Source organism: Mirounga angustirostris, unplaced genomic scaffold (genome assembly GCF_029215605.1).
Source record: "Mirounga angustirostris isolate CCGP_5_RB_7025 unplaced genomic scaffold, mMirAng1.0.hap1 SCAF_6, whole genome shotgun sequence".
Lineage (NCBI taxonomy): Eukaryota > Metazoa > Chordata > Mammalia > Carnivora > Phocidae > Mirounga > Mirounga angustirostris.
Window position 1 is genome coordinate 88,361,502 of NW_026991714.1, and position 19,901 is coordinate 88,381,402.

Sequence of the window (19,901 nt, forward strand, 5' to 3'; positions counted from 1 at the left end):
TCCGCATCCAGGTCAGGGTCCGCGTCTGTCTGTCTTGGGGCCAGAGCGGGGGTGTGTGTTGGATACTCTGTCTGTGTTCTCCCTCTCTGTCCCTCTCTTCCTCTCTGTCTACATCTCCGTCCGTCCGTCCGTCCGTCCGTGTCTCTGTCTTTCCCCGTGGGTCTGTGCGTCTGTCTATGCCAGCCGGCTTCCGGTGTCCCTCAGTCGGGTCCTCTTGTCGGTGGGTGGGCAGGGGAAGGGTGGCGGAGGAAGGGCGACGGGGTTGGGCTGATGAGGAGGGTCCCTGGGGGCGCCGGTGGCTCCGGGTTGGCTTGGAGCCAGGCGGGGTGGAGAGGCAGAAAGGCCTGGTGGCCGGCCTGGCTTGGCCTAGGGCGACGGGTGGGACGCTGGGGGTGGGGGGCGCGGAAAACACCTCAGGGGCCGCGCCCACCGCGCCCCGCCCCGACGCTTCCCTTTGCCATGCCGGTAGCCAGGAGGCGGTGGGGCGGCGGCGGCCCCCGGGACTGGAGAGTCCCCGGCAGGGAGAGCGCCCGGACTTCCACGACTGCGGGGCACCGGAGGGGCCACGTCCCCTGGGCGGCTGGCAGGCAGGCAGGTGCAAGGCGCAGGGCAGGCGGGGTTCGGGTGAGGGCTGAGGAGGGGCACGGCTGGGCCCGGGAGGCGCAGAGCAGGCTCTTAGGGCGGCCAGCGGAAGCCGCACACGTCTACGGCCATACCACCCTGAACGCGCCCGATCTCGTCTGATCTCGGAAGCTAAGCAGGGTCGGGCCTGGTTAGTACTTGGATGGGAGACCGCCTGGGAATACCGGGTGCTGTAGGCTTTTTTCTTTGCCTTTTCTTTCCCCTTGGGCCACCCTTCCCATACCTTTACCGCCACAGCACCCCGCCCCCTTGCCCAACTAGGCTTCCTCCAAACGCCCCGTGCCCCCCTGGCCCCTCGCCAGCCGCGCACCGCACCGCGAGTCCCTGGCTCGCAGCAGGTGCCCCCTGCAGGGGCAGGCGTCTTCCAGCCAGCCCTTGGGCCTCCAAGCCACCACGCCCACGCACACCGGATCCAGAGGGCTGGGCTGGGGGTCGATGGGGGCGGGCGGGGTGGGCGAAGGCGACGCCTTCGGAGGGAGGGAACGCGGGAGGGCGACGATGACCCTGGCACCGATGGGCCGGGGCCAGCGCGGGCCGGACGGCACCCGCTCTGGGCAGGCGTGTCCTCCCATGGTCCTGCGCCTCGGGCCCTCATCCCCACATCCCCTAGCCATTCCATCGGGCCGCCCGGAGCGCACGACCGCACTGGGCAACTGGCCCCACCTTAGGCCTGGGCCCGCCTCCACCTTGTCCCCAGCAGCCCTGGGGTGCGCTCCCACCCGCGGGCATTCCCTTCCTTCCCTTGGAACACCGTCCCTTTGCCCCCGTGCCGGGGGTCCCCGCTCCGGGTGGGCAGGACACAAGATGGCCGGTCGCCCGGGGCCTCCCCCCTTGGCGCCCGGGACCACCCGCTGGCACCAGAATCCGTGCTTAGTCTCCCTGCAACAGCGAAGCGAAGACCGAGGCTCGCTCGCTCAGCAAGATGGGGAGAGGGGGGCGCCCTGCACCTCGCCCCAAAGCAGCCCCCCATATAAAGGACGACAGCAGAGGAGGAATCGCCCACATGCCCCGAGGACCAGAGTGGGTCCAGGGCGGGAACGGGAGCAGAGCGGGTCTCGTGACGCCTTGGCTGCGCATCTCGGCCCCGAGGGGCTCCTCGGTGCCCAGAGCCCACCCAAGCACGACCACCCTCCCGAGGGCTAGCTGCCTAGCCAACACAGTCTCCTCCTGTTTGTGTGTGTGTGTGGGGGGGGATGGGTGGGGGGGTGGGTGGGGGTGTGGGGGTGTGGGGGTGTGGGGGGTGTGTGGGGTGTGGGGTGTGGGGTGGGGGGTGTGTGTCTGTTTCTGTGGTGTGCCCCTGTGTCTCCGTCCCTGTCCGCATCCAGGTCAGGGTCCGCGTCTGTCTGTCTTGGGGCCAGAGCGGGGGCGTGTGTTGGATACTCTGTCTGTGTCTCCCTCTCTGTCTCTCTCTTCCTCTCTGTCTACATCTCCGTCCGTCCGTGTCTCTGTCTTTCCCCGTGGGTCTGTGCGTCTGTCTATGCCAGCCGGCTTCTGGTGTCCCTCAGTCGGGTCCTCTTGTCGGTGGGTGGGCAGGGGAAGGGTGGCGGAGGAAGGGCGACGGGGTTGGGCTGATGAGGAGGGTCCCTGGGGGCGCCGGTGGCTCCGGGTTGGCTTGGAACCAGGCCGGGGTGGAGAGGCGGAAGGGCCTGGTGGCGGGCCTGGCTTGCCCTAAGGGCGGCGGGTGGGGCGCCGGGGGTGGGGGGGCGCGGAGAACAGCGCGCGGGCCACGCCCCCCGCGCCCCGACGCTCCCCTTGGCCCTCTCGGGAGCCAGGCGGCGGCCCCCGGGTCTGGAGAGTATCGGGCCGTGAGAGCGCTCGGTGTTCCGCGACTGCGGGGCGCTGGAGGCGCCACGTCCTCTGGGCGGTTTGGCAGGCAGGCAGGTGCAAGGCACAGGGCAGGCGTGGGGCGGTTGGGGGCTGAGGAGGGGCACGGCTGCGGCCCGGAGGCGCAGAGCAGGCTCTTAGGGCGGCCAGCGGCAGCGGCACACGTCTACGGCCATACCACCCTGAACGCGCCCGATCTCGTCTGATCTCGGAAGCTAAGCAGGGTCGGGCCTGGTTAGTACTTGGATGGGAGACCGCCTGGGAATACCGGGTGCTGTAGGCTTTTTTTCTTTGCCTTTTCTTTCCCCTTCGGCCTCCCTTCCTCTCCCTTCGCCGCCACAGTCCCCCCCCCCCCGCCCCGCCCCCTCCGCCCCTTGCCCAACAAGGCCTCCTGCAAACGCCCGGTGCCCCCCTGGCCCCTCGCCAGCCGCGCACCGCACCGAGGGTCCCTGTCTCGCAGCTTGTGCCCGCTGCACCGGCAGGCAGCCCCCAGCCCTTCCACCTCACAGCCACCACGCCCACGCACACCCGATCCAGAGGGGCGGGCTGGGGGAGGTGGGGGCGGGCTGGGTGGGCGGAGGCGGCGGCTTCGCAGGGAGGGAAAGGGGGAGGGCGGCGAGGACCGCCCGCGGGCTTGGGGCGGGGGGAGCGCGGGCGGGACGGCACCCCGTCTCGGCAGGCGTGCCCTCCCAAGGTCCTGCGCCTCGGGGCCTCATCCCCGGAGCCCCTAGCCATTCCCTTGGGCCGCCCCGAGTGCACAAGCGCACCGGGCAACCGGCCCCACCTTAGGCCTGGGCCCGCCTCCACCTTCTCCCCACCCGCCCTGGGCTGCGCTCCCGCGCGCGCGGGCATTCCCTTCCTTCCCGCGGAACACCGTCCCTCTGCCCCCAGGCCGGGGGTCCTCGCTCCGTGTGGGCAGGACACAAGATGGCCGACCGCCCGGGGCCTCCCCCGTTGGCACCCGGGACCACCCGTTGGCCCCCGACTCCGTGCTCAGTGTCCCCGCAACAGCGAAGCGCACAGCGAGGCTCGCTCGCTCGGCAAGACGGCGGGAGGGGGCGGCCCTGCACCACGCCCCAAAGCGGCCCCCCAAATAAAGGACGAGAGCAGAGGAGGAATCGCCCGCACGCCCCCAGGCCCAGAGTGGGTCCTGGGCGGGAACGGGAGCAGGGCGGGTCTCCTGAGGCCTTGGCTGCGCGACCTCGGCCCCGGGGGGCTCCTCGGTGCCCAGAGCCCACCCAAGCACGACCACCCTCCCGAGGAGGGCTAGCTGCCTAGCCAACACAGTCTCTTCCTCTGTGTGTGTGTGTGTGTGTGTGTGTGGTGTGTGTGTGGTGTGTGTGGTGTGTGTGTGGTGTGTGTGTCTGTTTCTGGGGTGTGCCCCTGTGTCTCCGTCCCTGTCCGCATCCAGGTCAGGGTCCGCGTCTGTCTGTCTTGGGGCCAGAGCGGGGGTGTGTGTTGGATACTCTGTCTGTGTTCTCCCTCTCTGTCCCTCTCTTCCTCTCTGTCTACATCTCCGTCCGTCCGTCCGTCCGTGTCTCTGTCTTTCCCCGTGGGTCTGTGCGTCTGTCTATGCCAGCCGGCTTCCGGTGTCCCTCAGTCGGGTCCTCTTGTCGGTGGGTGGGCAGGGGAAGGGTGGCGGAGGAAGGGCGACGGGGTTGGGCTGATGAGGAGGGTCCCTGGGGGCGCCGGTGGCTCCGGGTTGGCTTGGAGCCAGGCGGGGTGGAGAGGCAGAAAGGCCTGGTGGCCGGCCTGGCTTGGCCTAGGGCGACGGGTGGGACGCTGGGGGTGGGGGGCGCGGAAAACACCTCAGGGGCCGCGCCCACCGCGCCCCGCCCCGACGCTTCCCTTTGCCATGCCGGTAGCCAGGAGGCGGTGGGGCGGCGGCGGCCCCCGGGACTGGAGAGTCCCCGGCAGGGAGAGCGCCCGGACTTCCACGACTGCGGGGCACCGGAGGGGCCACGTCCCCTGGGCGGCTGGCAGGCAGGCAGGTGCAAGGCGCAGGGCAGGCGGGGTTCGGGTGAGGGCTGAGGAGGGGCACGGCTGGGCCCGGGAGGCGCAGAGCAGGCTCTTAGGGCGGCCAGCGGCAGCCGCACACGTCTACGGCCATACCACCCTGAACGCGCCCGATCTCGTCTGATCTCGGAAGCTAAGCAGGGTCGGGCCTGGTTAGTACTTGGATGGGAGACCGCCTGGGAATACCGGGTGCTGTAGGCTTTTTTCTTTGCCTTTTCTTTCCCCTTGGGCCACCCTTCCCATACCTTTACCGCCACAGCACCCCGCCCCCTTGCCCAACTAGGCTTCCTCCAAACGCCCCGTGCCCCCCTGGCCCCTCGCCAGCCGCGCACCGCACCGCGAGTCCCTGGCTCGCAGCAGGTGCCCCCTGCAGGGGCAGGCGTCTTCCAGCCAGCCCTTGGGCCTCCAAGCCACCACGCCCACGCACACCGGATCCAGAGGGCTGGGCTGGGGGTCGATGGGGGCGGGCGGGGTGGGCGAAGGCGACGCCTTCGGAGGGAGGGAACGCGGGAGGGCGACGATGACCCTGGCACCGATGGGCCGGGGCCAGCGCGGGCCGGACGGCACCCGCTCTGGGCAGGCGTGTCCTCCCATGGTCCTGCGCCTCGGGCCCTCATCCCCAGATCCCCTAGCCATTCCATCGGGCCGCCCGGAGCGCACGACCGCACTGGGCAACTGGCCCCACCTTAGGCCTGGGCCCGCCTCCACCTTGTCCCCAGCAGCCCTGGGGTGCGCTCCCACCCGCGGGCATTCCCTTCCTTCCCTTGGAACACCGTCCCTTTGCCCCCGTGCCGGGGGTCCCCGCTCCGGGTGGGCAGGACACAAGATGGCCGGTCGCCCGGGGCCTCCCCCCTTGGCGCCCGGGACCACCCGCTGGCACCAGAATCCGTGCTTAGTCTCCCTGCAACAGCGAAGCGAAGACCGAGGCTCGCTCGCTCAGCAAGATGGGGAGAGGGGGGCGCCCTGCACCTCGCCCCAAAGCAGCCCCCCATATAAAGGACGACAGCAGAGGAGGAATCGCCCACATGCCCCGAGGACCAGAGTGGGTCCAGGGCGGGAACGGGAGCAGAGCGGGTCTCGTGACGCCTTGGCTGCGCATCTCGGCCCCGAGGGGCTCCTCGGTGCCCAGAGCCCACCCAAGCACGACCACCCTCCCGAGGGCTAGCTGCCTAGCCAACACAGTCTCCTCCTGTTTGTGTGTGTGGGGGGGCGGGGGGATGGGTGGGGGGGTGGGTGGGGGGGTGGGGGTGTGGGGGTGTGTGGGGTGTGTGGGGTGTGGGGTGTGGGGTGGGGGGTGTGTGTCTGTTTCTGTGGTGTGCCCCTGTGTCTCCGTCCCTGTCCGCATCCAGGTCAGGGTCCGCGTCTGTCTGTCTTGGGGCCAGAGCGGGGGCGTGTGTTGGATACTCTGTCTGTGTCTCCCTCTCTGTCTCTCTCTTCCTCTCTGTCTACATCTCCGTCCGTCCGTGTCTCTGTCTTTCCCCGTGGGTCTGTGCGTCTGTCTATGCCAGCCGGCTTCTGGTGTCCCTCAGTCGGGTCCTCTTGTCGGTGGGTGGGCAGGGGAAGGGTGGCGGAGGAAGGGCGACGGGGTTGGGCTGATGAGGAGGGTCCCTGGGGGCGCCGGTGGCTCCGGGTTGGCTTGGAACCAGGCCGGGGTGGAGAGGCGGAAGGGCCTGGTGGCGGGCCTGGCTTGCCCTAAGGGCGGCGGGTGGGGCGCCGGGGGTGGGGGGGCGCGGAGAACAGCGCGCGGGCCACGCCCCCCGCGCCCCGACGCTCCCCTTGGCCCTCTCGGGAGCCAGGCGGCGGCCCCCGGGTCTGGAGAGTATCGGGCCGTGAGAGCGCTCGGTGTTCCGCGACTGCGGGGCGCTGGAGGCGCCACGTCCTCTGGGCGGTTTGGCAGGCAGGCAGGTGCAAGGCACAGGGCAGGCGTGGGGCGGTTGGGGGCTGAGGAGGGGCACGGCTGCGGCCCGGAGGCGCAGAGCAGGCTCTTAGGGCGGCCAGCGGCAGCGGCACACGTCTACGGCCATACCACCCTGAACGCGCCCGATCTCGTCTGATCTCGGAAGCTAAGCAGGGTCGGGCCTGGTTAGTACTTGGATGGGAGACCGCCTGGGAATACCGGGTGCTGTAGGCTTTTTTTCTTTGCCTTTTCTTTCCCCTTCGGCCTCCCTTCCTCTCCCTTCGCCGCCACAGTCCCCCCCCCCCGCCCCGCCCCCTCCGCCCCTTGCCCAACAAGGCCTCCTGCAAACGCCCGGTGCCCCCCTGGCCCCTCGCCAGCCGCGCACCGCACCGAGGGTCCCTGTCTCGCAGCTTGTGCCCGCTGCACCGGCAGGCAGCCCCCAGCCCTTCCACCTCACAGCCACCACGCCCACGCACACCCGATCCAGAGGGGCGGGCTGGGGGAGGTGGGGGCGGGCTGGGTGGGCGGAGGCGGCGGCTTCGCAGGGAGGGAAAGGGGGAGGGCGGCGAGGACCGCCCGCGGGCTTGGGGCGGGGGGAGCGCGGGCGGGACGGCACCCCGTCTCGGCAGGCGTGCCCTCCCAAGGTCCTGCGCCTCGGGGCCTCATCCCCGGAGCCCCTAGCCATTCCCTTGGGCCGCCCCGAGTGCACAAGCGCACCGGGCAACCGGCCCCACCTTAGGCCTGGGCCCGCCTCCACCTTCTCCCCACCCGCCCTGGGCTGCGCTCCCGCGCGCGCGGGCATTCCCTTCCTTCCCGCGGAACACCGTCCCTCTGCCCCCAGGCCGGGGGTCCTCGCTCCGTGTGGGCAGGACACAAGATGGCCGACCGCCCGGGGCCTCCCCCGTTGGCACCCGGGACCACCCGTTGGCCCCCGACTCCGTGCTCAGTGTCCCCGCAACAGCGAAGCGCACAGCGAGGCTCGCTCGCTCGGCAAGACGGCGGGAGGGGGCGGCCCTGCACCACGCCCCAAAGCGGCCCCCCAAATAAAGGACGAGAGCAGAGGAGGAATCGCCCGCACGCCCCCAGGCCCAGAGTGGGTCCTGGGCGGGAACGGGAGCAGGGCGGGTCTCCTGAGGCCTTGGCTGCGCGACCTCGGCCCCGGGGGGCTCCTCGGTGCCCAGAGCCCACCCAAGCACGACCACCCTCCCGAGGAGGGCTAGCTGCCTAGCCAACACAGTCTCTTCCTCTGTGTGTGTGTGTGTGTGTGTGTGTGGTGTGTGTGTGGTGTGTGTGGTGTGTGTGTGGTGTGTGTGTCTGTTTCTGGGGTGTGCCCCTGTGTCTCCGTCCCTGTCCGCATCCAGGTCAGGGTCCGCGTCTGTCTGTCTTGGGGCCAGAGCGGGGGTGTGTGTTGGATACTCTGTCTGTGTTCTCCCTCTCTGTCCCTCTCTTCCTCTCTGTCTACATCTCCGTCCGTCCGTCCGTCCGTGTCTCTGTCTTTCCCCGTGGGTCTGTGCGTCTGTCTATGCCAGCCGGCTTCCGGTGTCCCTCAGTCGGGTCCTCTTGTCGGTGGGTGGGCAGGGGAAGGGTGGCGGAGGAAGGGCGACGGGGTTGGGCTGATGAGGAGGGTCCCTGGGGGCGCCGGTGGCTCCGGGTTGGCTTGGAGCCAGGCGGGGTGGAGAGGCAGAAAGGCCTGGTGGCCGGCCTGGCTTGGCCTAGGGCGACGGGTGGGACGCTGGGGGTGGGGGGCGCGGAAAACACCTCAGGGGCCGCGCCCACCGCGCCCCGCCCCGACGCTTCCCTTTGCCATGCCGGTAGCCAGGAGGCGGTGGGGCGGCGGCGGCCCCCGGGACTGGAGAGTCCCCGGCAGGGAGAGCGCCCGGACTTCCACGACTGCGGGGCACCGGAGGGGCCACGTCCCCTGGGCGGCTGGCAGGCAGGCAGGTGCAAGGCGCAGGGCAGGCGGGGTTCGGGTGAGGGCTGAGGAGGGGCACGGCTGGGCCCGGGAGGCGCAGAGCAGGCTCTTAGGGCGGCCAGCGGCAGCCGCACACGTCTACGGCCATACCACCCTGAACGCGCCCGATCTCGTCTGATCTCGGAAGCTAAGCAGGGTCGGGCCTGGTTAGTACTTGGATGGGAGACCGCCTGGGAATACCGGGTGCTGTAGGCTTTTTTCTTTGCCTTTTCTTTCCCCTTGGGCCACCCTTCCCATACCTTTACCGCCACAGCACCCCGCCCCCTTGCCCAACTAGGCTTCCTCCAAACGCCCCGTGCCCCCCTGGCCCCTCGCCAGCCGCGCACCGCACCGCGAGTCCCTGGCTCGCAGCAGGTGCCCCCTGCAGGGGCAGGCGTCTTCCAGCCAGCCCTTGGGCCTCCAAGCCACCACGCCCACGCACACCGGATCCAGAGGGGTGGGCTGGGGGTCGATGGGGGCGGGCGGGGTGGGCGAAGGCGACGCCTTCGGAGGGAGGGAACGCGGGAGGGCGACGATGACCCTGGCACCGATGGGCCGGGGCCAGCGCGGGCCGGACGGCACCCGCTCTGGGCAGGCGTGTCCTCCCATGGTCCTGCGCCTCGGGCCCTCATCCCCAGATCCCCTAGCCATTCCATCGGGCCGCCCGGAGCGCACGACCGCACTGGGCAACTGGCCCCACCTTAGGCCTGGGCCCGCCTCCACCTTGTCCCCAGCAGCCCTGGGGTGCGCTCCCACCCGCGGGCATTCCCTTCCTTCCCTTGGAACACCGTCCCTTTGCCCCCGTGCCGGGGGTCCCCGCTCCGGGTGGGCAGGACACAAGATGGCCGGTCGCCCGGGGCCTCCCCCCTTGGCGCCCGGGACCACCCGCTGGCACCAGAATCCGTGCTTAGTCTCCCTGCAACAGCGAAGCGAAGACCGAGGCTCGCTCGCTCAGCAAGATGGGGAGAGGGGGGCGCCCTGCACCTCGCCCCAAAGCAGCCCCCCATATAAAGGACGACAGCAGAGGAGGAATCGCCCACATGCCCCGAGGACCAGAGTGGGTCCAGGGCGGGAACGGGAGCAGAGCGGGTCTCGTGACGCCTTGGCTGCGCATCTCGGCCCCGAGGGGCTCCTCGGTGCCCAGAGCCCACCCAAGCACGACCACCCTCCCGAGGGCTAGCTGCCTAGCCAACACAGTCTCCTCCTGTTTGTGTGTGTGGGGGGGCGGGGGGATGGGTGGGGGGGTGGGTGGGGGTGTGGGGGTGTGGGGGTGTGTGGGGTGTGTGGGGTGTGGGGTGTGGGGTGGGGGGTGTGTGTCTGTTTCTGTGGTGTGCCCCTGTGTCTCCGTCCCTGTCCGCATCCAGGTCAGGGTCCGCGTCTGTCTGTCTTGGGGCCAGAGCGGGGGCGTGTGTTGGATACTCTGTCTGTGTCTCCCTCTCTGTCTCTCTCTTCCTCTCTGTCTACATCTCCGTCCGTCCGTGTCTCTGTCTTTCCCCGTGGGTCTGTGCGTCTGTCTATGCCAGCCGGCTTCTGGTGTCCCTCAGTCGGGTCCTCTTGTCGGTGGGTGGGCAGGGGAAGGGTGGCGGAGGAAGGGCGACGGGGTTGGGCTGATGAGGAGGGTCCCTGGGGGCGCCGGTGGCTCCGGGTTGGCTTGGAACCAGGCCGGGGTGGAGAGGCGGAAGGGCCTGGTGGCGGGCCTGGCTTGCCCTAAGGGCGGCGGGTGGGGCGCCGGGGGTGGGGGGGCGCGGAGAACAGCGCGCGGGCCACGCCCCCCGCGCCCCGACGCTCCCCTTGGCCCTCTCGGGAGCCAGGCGGCGGCCCCCGGGTCTGGAGAGTATCGGGCCGTGAGAGCGCTCGGTGTTCCGCGACTGCGGGGCGCTGGAGGCGCCACGTCCTCTGGGCGGTTTGGCAGGCAGGCAGGTGCAAGGCACAGGGCAGGCGTGGGGCGGTTGGGGGCTGAGGAGGGGCACGGCTGCGGCCCGGAGGCGCAGAGCAGGCTCTTAGGGCGGCCAGCGGCAGCGGCACACGTCTACGGCCATACCACCCTGAACGCGCCCGATCTCGTCTGATCTCGGAAGCTAAGCAGGGTCGGGCCTGGTTAGTACTTGGATGGGAGACCGCCTGGGAATACCGGGTGCTGTAGGCTTTTTTTCTTTGCCTTTTCTTTCCCCTTCGGCCTCCCTTCCTCTCCCTTCGCCGCCACAGTCCCCCCCCCCCCGCCCCGCCCCCTCCGCCCCTTGCCCAACAAGGCCTCCTGCAAACGCCCGGTGCCCCCCTGGCCCCTCGCCAGCCGCGCACCGCACCGAGGGTCCCTGTCTCGCAGCTTGTGCCCGCTGCACCGGCAGGCAGCCCCCAGCCCTTCCACCTCACAGCCACCACGCCCACGCACACCCGATCCAGAGGGGCGGGCTGGGGGAGGTGGGGGCGGGCTGGGTGGGCGGAGGCGGCGGCTTCGCAGGGAGGGAAAGGGGGAGGGCGGCGAGGACCGCCCGCGGGCTTGGGGCGGGGGGAGCGCGGGCGGGACGGCACCCCGTCTCGGCAGGCGTGCCCTCCCAAGGTCCTGCGCCTCGGGGCCTCATCCCCGGAGCCCCTAGCCATTCCCTTGGGCCGCCCCGAGTGCACAAGCGCACCGGGCAACCGGCCCCACCTTAGGCCTGGGCCCGCCTCCACCTTCTCCCCACCCGCCCTGGGCTGCGCTCCCGCGCGCGCGGGCATTCCCTTCCTTCCCGCGGAACACCGTCCCTCTGCCCCCAGGCCGGGGGTCCTCGCTCCGTGTGGGCAGGACACAAGATGGCCGACCGCCCGGGGCCTCCCCCGTTGGCACCCGGGACCACCCGTTGGCCCCCGACTCCGTGCTCAGTGTCCCCGCAACAGCGAAGCGCACAGCGAGGCTCGCTCGCTCGGCAAGACGGCGGGAGGGGGCGGCCCTGCACCACGCCCCAAAGCGGCCCCCCAAATAAAGGACGAGAGCAGAGGAGGAATCGCCCGCACGCCCCCAGGCCCAGAGTGGGTCCTGGGCGGGAACGGGAGCAGGGCGGGTCTCCTGAGGCCTTGGCTGCGCGACCTCGGCCCCGGGGGGCTCCTCGGTGCCCAGAGCCCACCCAAGCACGACCACCCTCCCGAGGAGGGCTAGCTGCCTAGCCAACACAGTCTCTTCCTCTGTGTGTGTGTGTGTGTGTGTGTGGTGTGTGTGTGGTGTGTGTGGTGTGTGTGTGGTGTGTGTGTCTGTTTCTGGGGTGTGCCCCTGTGTCTCCGTCCCTGTCCGCATCCAGGTCAGGGTCCGCGTCTGTCTGTCTTGGGGCCAGAGCGGGGGTGTGTGTTGGATACTCTGTCTGTGTTCTCCCTCTCTGTCCCTCTCTTCCTCTCTGTCTACATCTCCGTCCGTCCGTCCGTCCGTGTCTCTGTCTTTCCCCGTGGGTCTGTGCGTCTGTCTATGCCAGCCGGCTTCTGGTGTCCCTCAGTCGGGTCCTCTTGTCGGTGGGTGGGCAGGGGAAGGGTGGCGGAGGAAGGGCGACGGGGTTGGGCTGATGAGGAGGGTCCCTGGGGGCGCCGGTGGCTCCGGGTTGGCTTGGAGCCAGGCGGGGTGGAGAGGCAGAAAGGCCTGGTGGCCGGCCTGGCTTGGCCTAGGGCGACGGGTGGGACGCTGGGGGTGGGGGTGGGGGTGGGGGGCGCGGAAAACACCTCAGGGGCCGCGCCCACCGCGCCCCGCCCCGACGCTTCCCTTTGCCATGCCGGTAGCCAGGAGGCGGTGGGGCGGCGGCGGCCCCCGGGACTGGAGAGTCCCCGGCAGGGAGAGCGCCCGGACTTCCACGACTGCGGGGCACCGGAGGGGCCACGTCCCCTGGGCGGCTGGCAGGCAGGCAGGTGCAAGGCGCAGGGCAGGCGGGGTTCGGGTGAGGGCTGAGGAGGGGCACGGCTGGGCCCGGGAGGCGCAGAGCAGGCTCTTAGGGCGGCCAGCGGCAGCCGCACACGTCTACGGCCATACCACCCTGAACGCGCCCGATCTCGTCTGATCTCGGAAGCTAAGCAGGGTCGGGCCTGGTTAGTACTTGGATGGGAGACCGCCTGGGAATACCGGGTGCTGTAGGCTTTTTTCTTTGCCTTTTCTTTCCCCTTGGGCCACCCTTCCCATACCTTTACCGCCACAGCACCCCGCCCCCTTGCCCAACTAGGCTTCCTCCAAACGCCCCGTGCCCCCCTGGCCCCTCGCCAGCCGCGCACCGCACCGCGAGTCCCTGGCTCGCAGCAGGTGCCCCCTGCAGGGGCAGGCGTCTTCCAGCCAGCCCTTGGGCCTCCAAGCCACCACGCCCACGCACACCGGATCCAGAGGGCTGGGCTGGGGGTCGATGGGGGCGGGCGGGGTGGGCGAAGGCGACGCCTTCGGAGGGAGGGAACGCGGGAGGGCGACGAAGACCCTGGCACCGATGGGCCGGGGCCAGCGCGGGCCGGACGGCACCCGCTCTGGGCAGGCGTGTCCTCCCATGGTCCTGCGCCTCGGGCCCTCATCCCCACATCCCCTAGCCATTCCATCGGGCCGCCCGGAGCGCACGACCGCACTGGGCAACTGGCCCCACCTTAGGCCTGGGCCCGCCTCCACCTTGTCCCCAGCAGCCCTGGGGTGCGCTCCCACCCGCGGGCATTCCCTTCCTTCCCTTGGAACACCGTCCCTTTGCCCCCGTGCCGGGGGTCCCCGCTCCGGGTGGGCAGGACACAAGATGGCCGGTCGCCCGGGGCCTCCCCCCTTGGCGCCCGGGACCACCCGCTGGCACCAGAATCCGTGCTTAGTCTCCCTGCAACAGCGAAGCGAAGACCGAGGCTCGCTCGCTCAGCAAGATGGGGAGAGGGGGGCGCCCTGCACCTCGCCCCAAAGCAGCCCCCCATATAAAGGACGACAGCAGAGGAGGAATCGCCCACATGCCCCGAGGACCAGAGTGGGTCCAGGGCGGGAACGGGAGCAGAGCGGGTCTCGTGACGCCTTGGCTGCGCATCTCGGCCCCGAGGGGCTCCTCGGTGCCCAGAGCCCACCCAAGCACGACCACCCTCCCGAGGGCTAGCTGCCTAGCCAACACAGTCTCCTCCTGTTTGTGTGTGTGGGGGGGCGGGGGGATGGGTGGGGGGGTGGGTGGGGGTGTGGGGGTGTGGGGGTGTGTGGGGTGTGTGGGGTGTGGGGTGTGGGGTGGGGGGTGTGTGTCTGTTTCTGTGGTGTGCCCCTGTGTCTCCGTCCCTGTCCGCATCCAGGTCAGGGTCCGCGTCTGTCTGTCTTGGGGCCAGAGCGGGGGCGTGTGTTGGATACTCTGTCTGTGTCTCCCTCTCTGTCTCTCTCTTCCTCTCTGTCTACATCTCCGTCCGTCCGTGTCTCTGTCTTTCCCCGTGGGTCTGTGCGTCTGTCTATGCCAGCCGGCTTCTGGTGTCCCTCAGTCGGGTCCTCTTGTCGGTGGGTGGGCAGGGGAAGGGTGGCGGAGGAAGGGCGACGGGGTTGGGCTGATGAGGAGGGTCCCTGGGGGCGCCGGTGGCTCCGGGTTGGCTTGGAACCAGGCCGGGGTGGAGAGGCGGAAGGGCCTGGTGGCGGGCCTGGCTTGCCCTAAGGGCGGCGGGTGGGGCGCCGGGGGTGGGGGGGCGCGGAGAACAGCGCGCGGGCCACGCCCCCCGCGCCCCGACGCTCCCCTTGGCCCTCTCGGGAGCCAGGCGGCGGCCCCCGGGTCTGGAGAGTATCGGGCCGTGAGAGCGCTCGGTGTTCCGCGACTGCGGGGCGCTGGAGGCGCCACGTCCTCTGGGCGGTTTGGCAGGCAGGCAGGTGCAAGGCACAGGGCAGGCGTGGGGCGGTTGGGGGCTGAGGAGGGGCACGGCTGCGGCCCGGAGGCGCAGAGCAGGCTCTTAGGGCGGCCAGCGGCAGCGGCACACGTCTACGGCCATACCACCCTGAACGCGCCCGATCTCGTCTGATCTCGGAAGCTAAGCAGGGTCGGGCCTGGTTAGTACTTGGATGGGAGACCGCCTGGGAATACCGGGTGCTGTAGGCTTTTTTTCTTTGCCTTTTCTTTCCCCTTCGGCCTCCCTTCCTCTCCCTTCGCCGCCACAGTCCCCCCCCCCCCGCCCCGCCCCCTCCGCCCCTTGCCCAACAAGGCCTCCTGCAAACGCCCGGTGCCCCCCTGGCCCCTCGCCAGCCGCGCACCGCACCGAGGGTCCCTGTCTCGCAGCTTGTGCCCGCTGCACCGGCAGGCAGCCCCCAGCCCTTCCACCTCACAGCCACCACGCCCACGCACACCCGATCCAGAGGGGCGGGCTGGGGGAGGTGGGGGCGGGCTGGGTGGGCGGAGGCGGCGGCTTCGCAGGGAGGGAAAGGGGGAGGGCGGCGAGGACCGCCCGCGGGCTTGGGGCGGGGGGAGCGCGGGCGGGACGGCACCCCGTCTCGGCAGGCGTGCCCTCCCAAGGTCCTGCGCCTCGGGGCCTCATCCCCGGAGCCCCTAGCCATTCCCTTGGGCCGCCCCGAGTGCACAAGCGCACCGGGCAACCGGCCCCACCTTAGGCCTGGGCCCGCCTCCACCTTCTCCCCACCCGCCCTGGGCTGCGCTCCCGCGCGCGCGGGCATTCCCTTCCTTCCCGCGGAACACCGTCCCTCTGCCCCCAGGCCGGGGGTCCTCGCTCCGTGTGGGCAGGACACAAGATGGCCGACCGCCCGGGGCCTCCCCCGTTGGCACCCGGGACCACCCGTTGGCCCCCGACTCCGTGCTCAGTGTCCCCGCAACAGCGAAGCGCACAGCGAGGCTCGCTCGCTCGGCAAGACGGCGGGAGGGGGCGGCCCTGCACCACGCCCCAAAGCGGCCCCCCAAATAAAGGACGAGAGCAGAGGAGGAATCGCCCGCACGCCCCCAGGCCCAGAGTGGGTCCTGGGCGGGAACGGGAGCAGGGCGGGTCTCCTGAGGCCTTGGCTGCGCGACCTCGGCCCCGGGGGGCTCCTCGGTGCCCAGAGCCCACCCAAGCACGACCACCCTCCCGAGGAGGGCTAGCTGCCTAGCCAACACAGTCTCTTCCTCTGTGTGTGTGTGTGTGTGTGTGTGTGGTGTGTGTGTGGTGTGTGTGGTGTGTGTGTGGTGTGTGTGTCTGTTTCTGGGGTGTGCCCCTGTGTCTCCGTCCCTGTCCGCATCCAGGTCAGGGTCCGCGTCTGTCTGTCTTGGGGCCAGAGCGGGGGTGTGTGTTGGATACTCTGTCTGTGTTCTCCCTCTCTGTCCCTCTCTTCCTCTCTGTCTACATCTCCGTCCGTCCGTCCGTCCGTGTCTCTGTCTTTCCCCGTGGGTCTGTGCGTCTGTCTATGCCAGCCGGCTTCTGGTGTCCCTCAGTCGGGTCCTCTTGTCGGTGGGTGGGCAGGGGAAGGGTGGCGGAGGAAGGGCGACGGGGTTGGGCTGATGAGGAGGGTCCCTGGGGGCGCCGGTGGCTCCGGGTTGGCTTGGAGCCAGGCGGGGTGGAGAGGCAGAAAGGCCTGGTGGCCGGCCTGGCTTGGCCTAGGGCGACGGGTGGGACGCTGGGGGTGGGGGGCGCGGAAAACACCTCAGGGGCCGCGCCCACCGCGCCCCGCCCCGACGCTTCCCTTTGCCATGCCGGTAGCCAGGAGGCGGTGGGGCGGCGGCGGCCCCCGGGACTGGAGAGTCCCCGGCAGGGAGAGCGCCCGGACTTCCACGACTGCGGGGCACCGGAGGGGCCACGTCCCCTGGGCGGCTGGCAGGCAGGCAGGTGCAAGGCGCAGGGCAGGCGGGGTTCGGGTGAGGGCTGAGGAGGGGCACGGCTGGGCCCGGGAGGCGCAGAGCAGGCTCTTAGGGCGGCCAGCGGCAGCCGCACACGTCTACGGCCATACCACCCTGAACGCGCCCGATCTCGTCTGATCTCGGAAGCTAAGCAGGGTCGGGCCTGGTTAGTACTTGGATGGGAGACCGCCTGGGAATACCGGGTGCTGTAGGCTTTTTTCTTTGCCTTTTCTTTCCCCTTGGGCCACCCTTCCCATACCTTTACCGCCACAGCACCCCGCCCCCTTGCCCAACTAGGCTTCCTCCAAACGCCCCGTGCCCCCCTGGCCCCTCGCCAGCCGCGCACCGCACCGCGAGTCCCTGGCTCGCAGCAGGTGCCCCCTGCAGGGGCAGGCGTCTTCCAGCCAGCCCTTGGGCCTCCAAGCCACCACGCCCACGCACACCGGATCCAGAGGGGTGGGCTGGGGGTCGATGGGGGCGGGCGGGGTGGGCGAAGGCGACGCCTTCGGAGGGAGGGAACGCGGGAGGGCGACGATGACCCTGGCACCGATGGGCCGGGGCCAGCGCGGGCCGGACGGCACCCGCTCTGGGCAGGCGTGTCCTCCCATGGTCCTGCGCCTCGGGCCCTCATCCCCAGATCCCCTAGCCATTCCATCGGGCCGCCCGGAGCGCACGACCGCACTGGGCAACTGGCCCCACCTTAGGCCTGGGCCCGCCTCCACCTTGTCCCCAGCAGCCCTGGGGTGCGCTCCCACCCGCGGGCATTCCCTTCCTTCCCTTGGAACACCGTCCCTTTGCCCCCGTGCCGGGGGTCCCCGCTCCGGGTGGGCAGGACACAAGATGGCCGGTCGCCCGGGGCCTCCCCCCTTGGCGCCCGGGACCACCCGCTGGCACCAGAATCCGTGCTTAGTCTCCCTGCAACAGCGAAGCGAAGACCGAGGCTCGCTCGCTCAGCAAGATGGGGAGAGGGGGGCGCCCTGCACCTCGCCCCAAAGCAGCCCCCCATATAAAGGACGACAGCAGAGGAGGAATCGCCCACATGCCCCGAGGACCAGAGTGGGTCCAGGGCGGGAACGGGAGCAGAGCGGGTCTCGTGACGCCTTGGCTGCGCATCTCGGCCCCGAGGGGCTCCTCGGTGCCCAGAGCCCACCCAAGCACGACCACCCTCCCGAGGGCTAGCTGCCTAGCCAACACAGTCTCCTCCTGTTTGTGTGTGTGGGGGGGCGGGGGGATGGGTGGGGGGGTGGGTGGGGGTGTGGGGGTGTGGGGGTGTGTGGGGTGTGTGGGGTGTGGGGTGTGGGGTGGGGGGTGTGTGTCTGTTTCTGTGGTGTGCCCCTGTGTCTCCGTCCCTGTCCGCATCCAGGTCAGGGTCCGCGTCTGTCTGTCTTGGGGCCAGAGCGGGGGCGTGTGTTGGATACTCTGTCTGTGTCTCCCTCTCTGTCTCTCTCTTCCTCTCTGTCTACATCTCCGTCCGTCCGTGTCTCTGTCTTTCCCCGTGGGTCTGTGCGTCTGTCTATGCCAGCCGGCTTCTGGTGTCCCTCAGTCGGGTCCTCTTGTCGGTGGGTGGGCAGGGGAAGGGTGGCGGAGGAAGGGCGACGGGGTTGGGCTGATGAGGAGGGTCCCTGGGGGCGCCGGTGGCTCCGGGTTGGCTTGGAACCAGGCCGGGGTGGAGAGGCGGAAGGGCCTGGTGGCGGGCCTGGCTTGCCCTAAGGGCGGCGGGTGGGGCGCCGGGGGTGGGGGGGCGCGGAGAACAGCGCGCGGGCCACGCCCCCCGCGCCCCGACGCTCCCCTTGGCCCTCTCGGGAGCCAGGCGGCGGCCCCCGGGTCTGGAGAGTATCGGGCCGTGAGAGCGCTCGGTGTTCCGCGACTGCGGGGCGCTGGAGGCGCCACGTCCTCTGGGCGGTTTGGCAGGCAGGCAGGTGCAAGGCACAGGGCAGGCGTGGGGCGGTTGGGGGCTGAGGAGGGGCACGGCTGCGGCCCGGAGGCGCAGAGCAGGCTCTTAGGGCGGCCAGCGGCAGCGGCACACGTCTACGGCCATACCACCCTGAACGCGCCCGATCTCGTCTGATCTCGGAAGCTAAGCAGGGTCGGGCCTGGTTAGTACTTGGATGGGAGACCGCCTGGGAATACCGGGTGCTGTAGGCTTTTTTTCTTTGCCTTTTCTTTCCCCTTCGGCCTCCCTTCCTCTCCCTTCGCCGCCACAGTCCCCCCCCCCCCGCCCCGCCCCCTCCGCCCCTTGCCCAACAAGGCCTCCTGCAAACGCCCGGTGCCCCCCTGGCCCCTCGCCAGCCGCGCACCGCACCGAGGGTCCCTGTCTCGCAGCTTGTGCCCGCTGCACCGGCAGGCAGCCCCCAGCCCTTCCACCTCACAGCCACCACGCCCACGCACACCCGATCCAGAGGGGCGGGCTGGGGGAGGTGGGGGCGGGCTGGGTGGGCGGAGGCGGCGGCTTCGCAGGGAGGGAAAGGGGGAGGGCGGCGAGGACCGCCCGCGGGCTTGGGGCGGGGGGAGCGCGGGCGGGACGGCACCCCGTCTCGGCAGGCGTGCCCTCCCAAGGTCCTGCGCCTCGGGGCCTCATCCCCGGAGCCCCTAGCCATTCCCTTGGGCCGCCCCGAGTGCACAAGCGCACCGGGCAACCGGCCCCACCTTAGGCCTGGGCCCGCCTCCACCTTCTCCCCACCCGCCCTGGGCTGCGCTCCCGCGCGCGCGGGCATTCCCTTCCTTCCCGCGGAACACCGTCCCTCTGCCCCCAGGCCGGGGGTCCTCGCTCCGTGTGGGCAGGACACAAGATGGCCGACCGCCCGGGGCCTCCCCCGTTGGCACCCGGGACCACCCGTTGGCCCCCGACTCCGTGCTCAGTGTCCCCGCAACAGCGAAGCGCACAGCGAGGCTCGCTCGCTCGGCAAGACGGCGGGAGGGGGCGGCCCTGCACCACGCCCCAAAGCGGCCCCCCAAATAAAGGACGAGAGCAGAGGAGGAATCGCCCGCACGCCCCCAGGCCCAGAGTGGGTCCTGGGCGGGAACGGGAGCAGGGCGGGTCTCCTGAGGCCTTGGCTGCGCGACCTCGGCCCCGGGGGGCTCCTCGGTGCCCAGAGCCCACCCAAGCACGACCACCCTCCCGAGGAGGGCTAGCTGCCTAGCCAACACAGTCTCTTCCTCTGTGTGTGTGTGTGTGTGTGTGTGGTGTGTGTGTGGTGTGTGTGGTGTGTGTGTGGTGTGTGTGTCTGTTTCTGGGGTGTGCCCCTGTGTCTCCGTCCCTGTCCGCATCCAGGTCAGGGTCCGCGTCTGTCTGTCTTGGGGCCAGAGCGGGGGTGTGTGTTGGATACTCTGTCTGTGTTCTCCCTCTCTGTCCCTCTCTTCCTCTCTGTCTACATCTCCGTCCGTCCGTCCGTCCGTGTCTCTGTCTTTCCCCGTGGGTCTGTGCGTCTGTCTATGCCAGCCGGCTTCTGGTGTCCCTCAGTCGGGTCCTCTTGTCGGTGGGTGGGCAGGGGAAGGGTGGCGGAGGAAGGGCGACGCGGTTGGGCTGATGAGGAGGGTCCCTGGGGGCGCCGGTGGCTCCGGGTTGGCTTGGAGCCAGGCGGGGTGGAGAGGCAGAAAGGCCTGGTGGCCGGCCTGGCTTGGCCTAGGGCGACGGGTGGGACGCTGGGGGTGGGGGGCGCGGAAAACACCTCAGGGGCCGCGCCCACCGCGCCCCGCCCCGACGCTTCCCTTTGCCATGCCGGTAGCCAGGAGGCGGTGGGGCGGCGGCGGCCCCCGGGACTGGAGAGTCCCCGGCAGGGAGAGCGCCCGGACTTCCACGACTGCGGGGCACCGGAGGGGCCACGTCCCCTGG

General features: G+C 70.6%; 10 non-coding genes across 10 annotated transcripts; all 10 read left to right on the forward strand.

The window, feature by feature from the left end:
* Window positions 1-702: 702 nt before the first annotated feature.
* LOC135364963 (5S ribosomal RNA) lies at window positions 703-821 on the forward strand. The gene has a single exon (XR_010412771.1). It is a non-coding gene; the product is annotated as a 5S ribosomal RNA (ribosomal RNA).
* A 1,809-nt stretch (window positions 822-2,630) lies between these two features.
* LOC135364965 (5S ribosomal RNA) lies at window positions 2,631-2,749 on the forward strand. The gene has a single exon (XR_010412773.1). It is a non-coding gene; the product is annotated as a 5S ribosomal RNA (ribosomal RNA).
* A 1,815-nt stretch (window positions 2,750-4,564) lies between these two features.
* On the forward strand, window positions 4,565-4,683 carry LOC135364966 (5S ribosomal RNA). The gene has a single exon (XR_010412774.1). It is a non-coding gene; the product is annotated as a 5S ribosomal RNA (ribosomal RNA).
* Window positions 4,684-6,494: 1,811 nt separating this feature from the next.
* On the forward strand, window positions 6,495-6,613 carry LOC135364967 (5S ribosomal RNA). Its single transcript, XR_010412775.1, has one exon. It is a non-coding gene; the product is annotated as a 5S ribosomal RNA (ribosomal RNA).
* Window positions 6,614-8,427: 1,814 nt separating this feature from the next.
* On the forward strand, window positions 8,428-8,546 carry LOC135364968 (5S ribosomal RNA). Its single transcript, XR_010412776.1, has one exon. It is a non-coding gene; the product is annotated as a 5S ribosomal RNA (ribosomal RNA).
* Window positions 8,547-10,357: 1,811 nt separating this feature from the next.
* LOC135364969 (5S ribosomal RNA) lies at window positions 10,358-10,476 on the forward strand. The gene has a single exon (XR_010412777.1). It is a non-coding gene; the product is annotated as a 5S ribosomal RNA (ribosomal RNA).
* A 1,825-nt stretch (window positions 10,477-12,301) lies between these two features.
* On the forward strand, window positions 12,302-12,420 carry LOC135364970 (5S ribosomal RNA). Its single transcript, XR_010412778.1, has one exon. It is a non-coding gene; the product is annotated as a 5S ribosomal RNA (ribosomal RNA).
* A 1,811-nt stretch (window positions 12,421-14,231) lies between these two features.
* LOC135364971 (5S ribosomal RNA) lies at window positions 14,232-14,350 on the forward strand. Its single transcript, XR_010412779.1, has one exon. It is a non-coding gene; the product is annotated as a 5S ribosomal RNA (ribosomal RNA).
* Window positions 14,351-16,165: 1,815 nt separating this feature from the next.
* LOC135364972 (5S ribosomal RNA) lies at window positions 16,166-16,284 on the forward strand. Its single transcript, XR_010412780.1, has one exon. It is a non-coding gene; the product is annotated as a 5S ribosomal RNA (ribosomal RNA).
* A 1,811-nt stretch (window positions 16,285-18,095) lies between these two features.
* Window positions 18,096-18,214, forward strand: LOC135364973 (5S ribosomal RNA). Its single transcript, XR_010412781.1, has one exon. It is a non-coding gene; the product is annotated as a 5S ribosomal RNA (ribosomal RNA).
* Window positions 18,215-19,901: the final 1,687 nt, after the last annotated feature.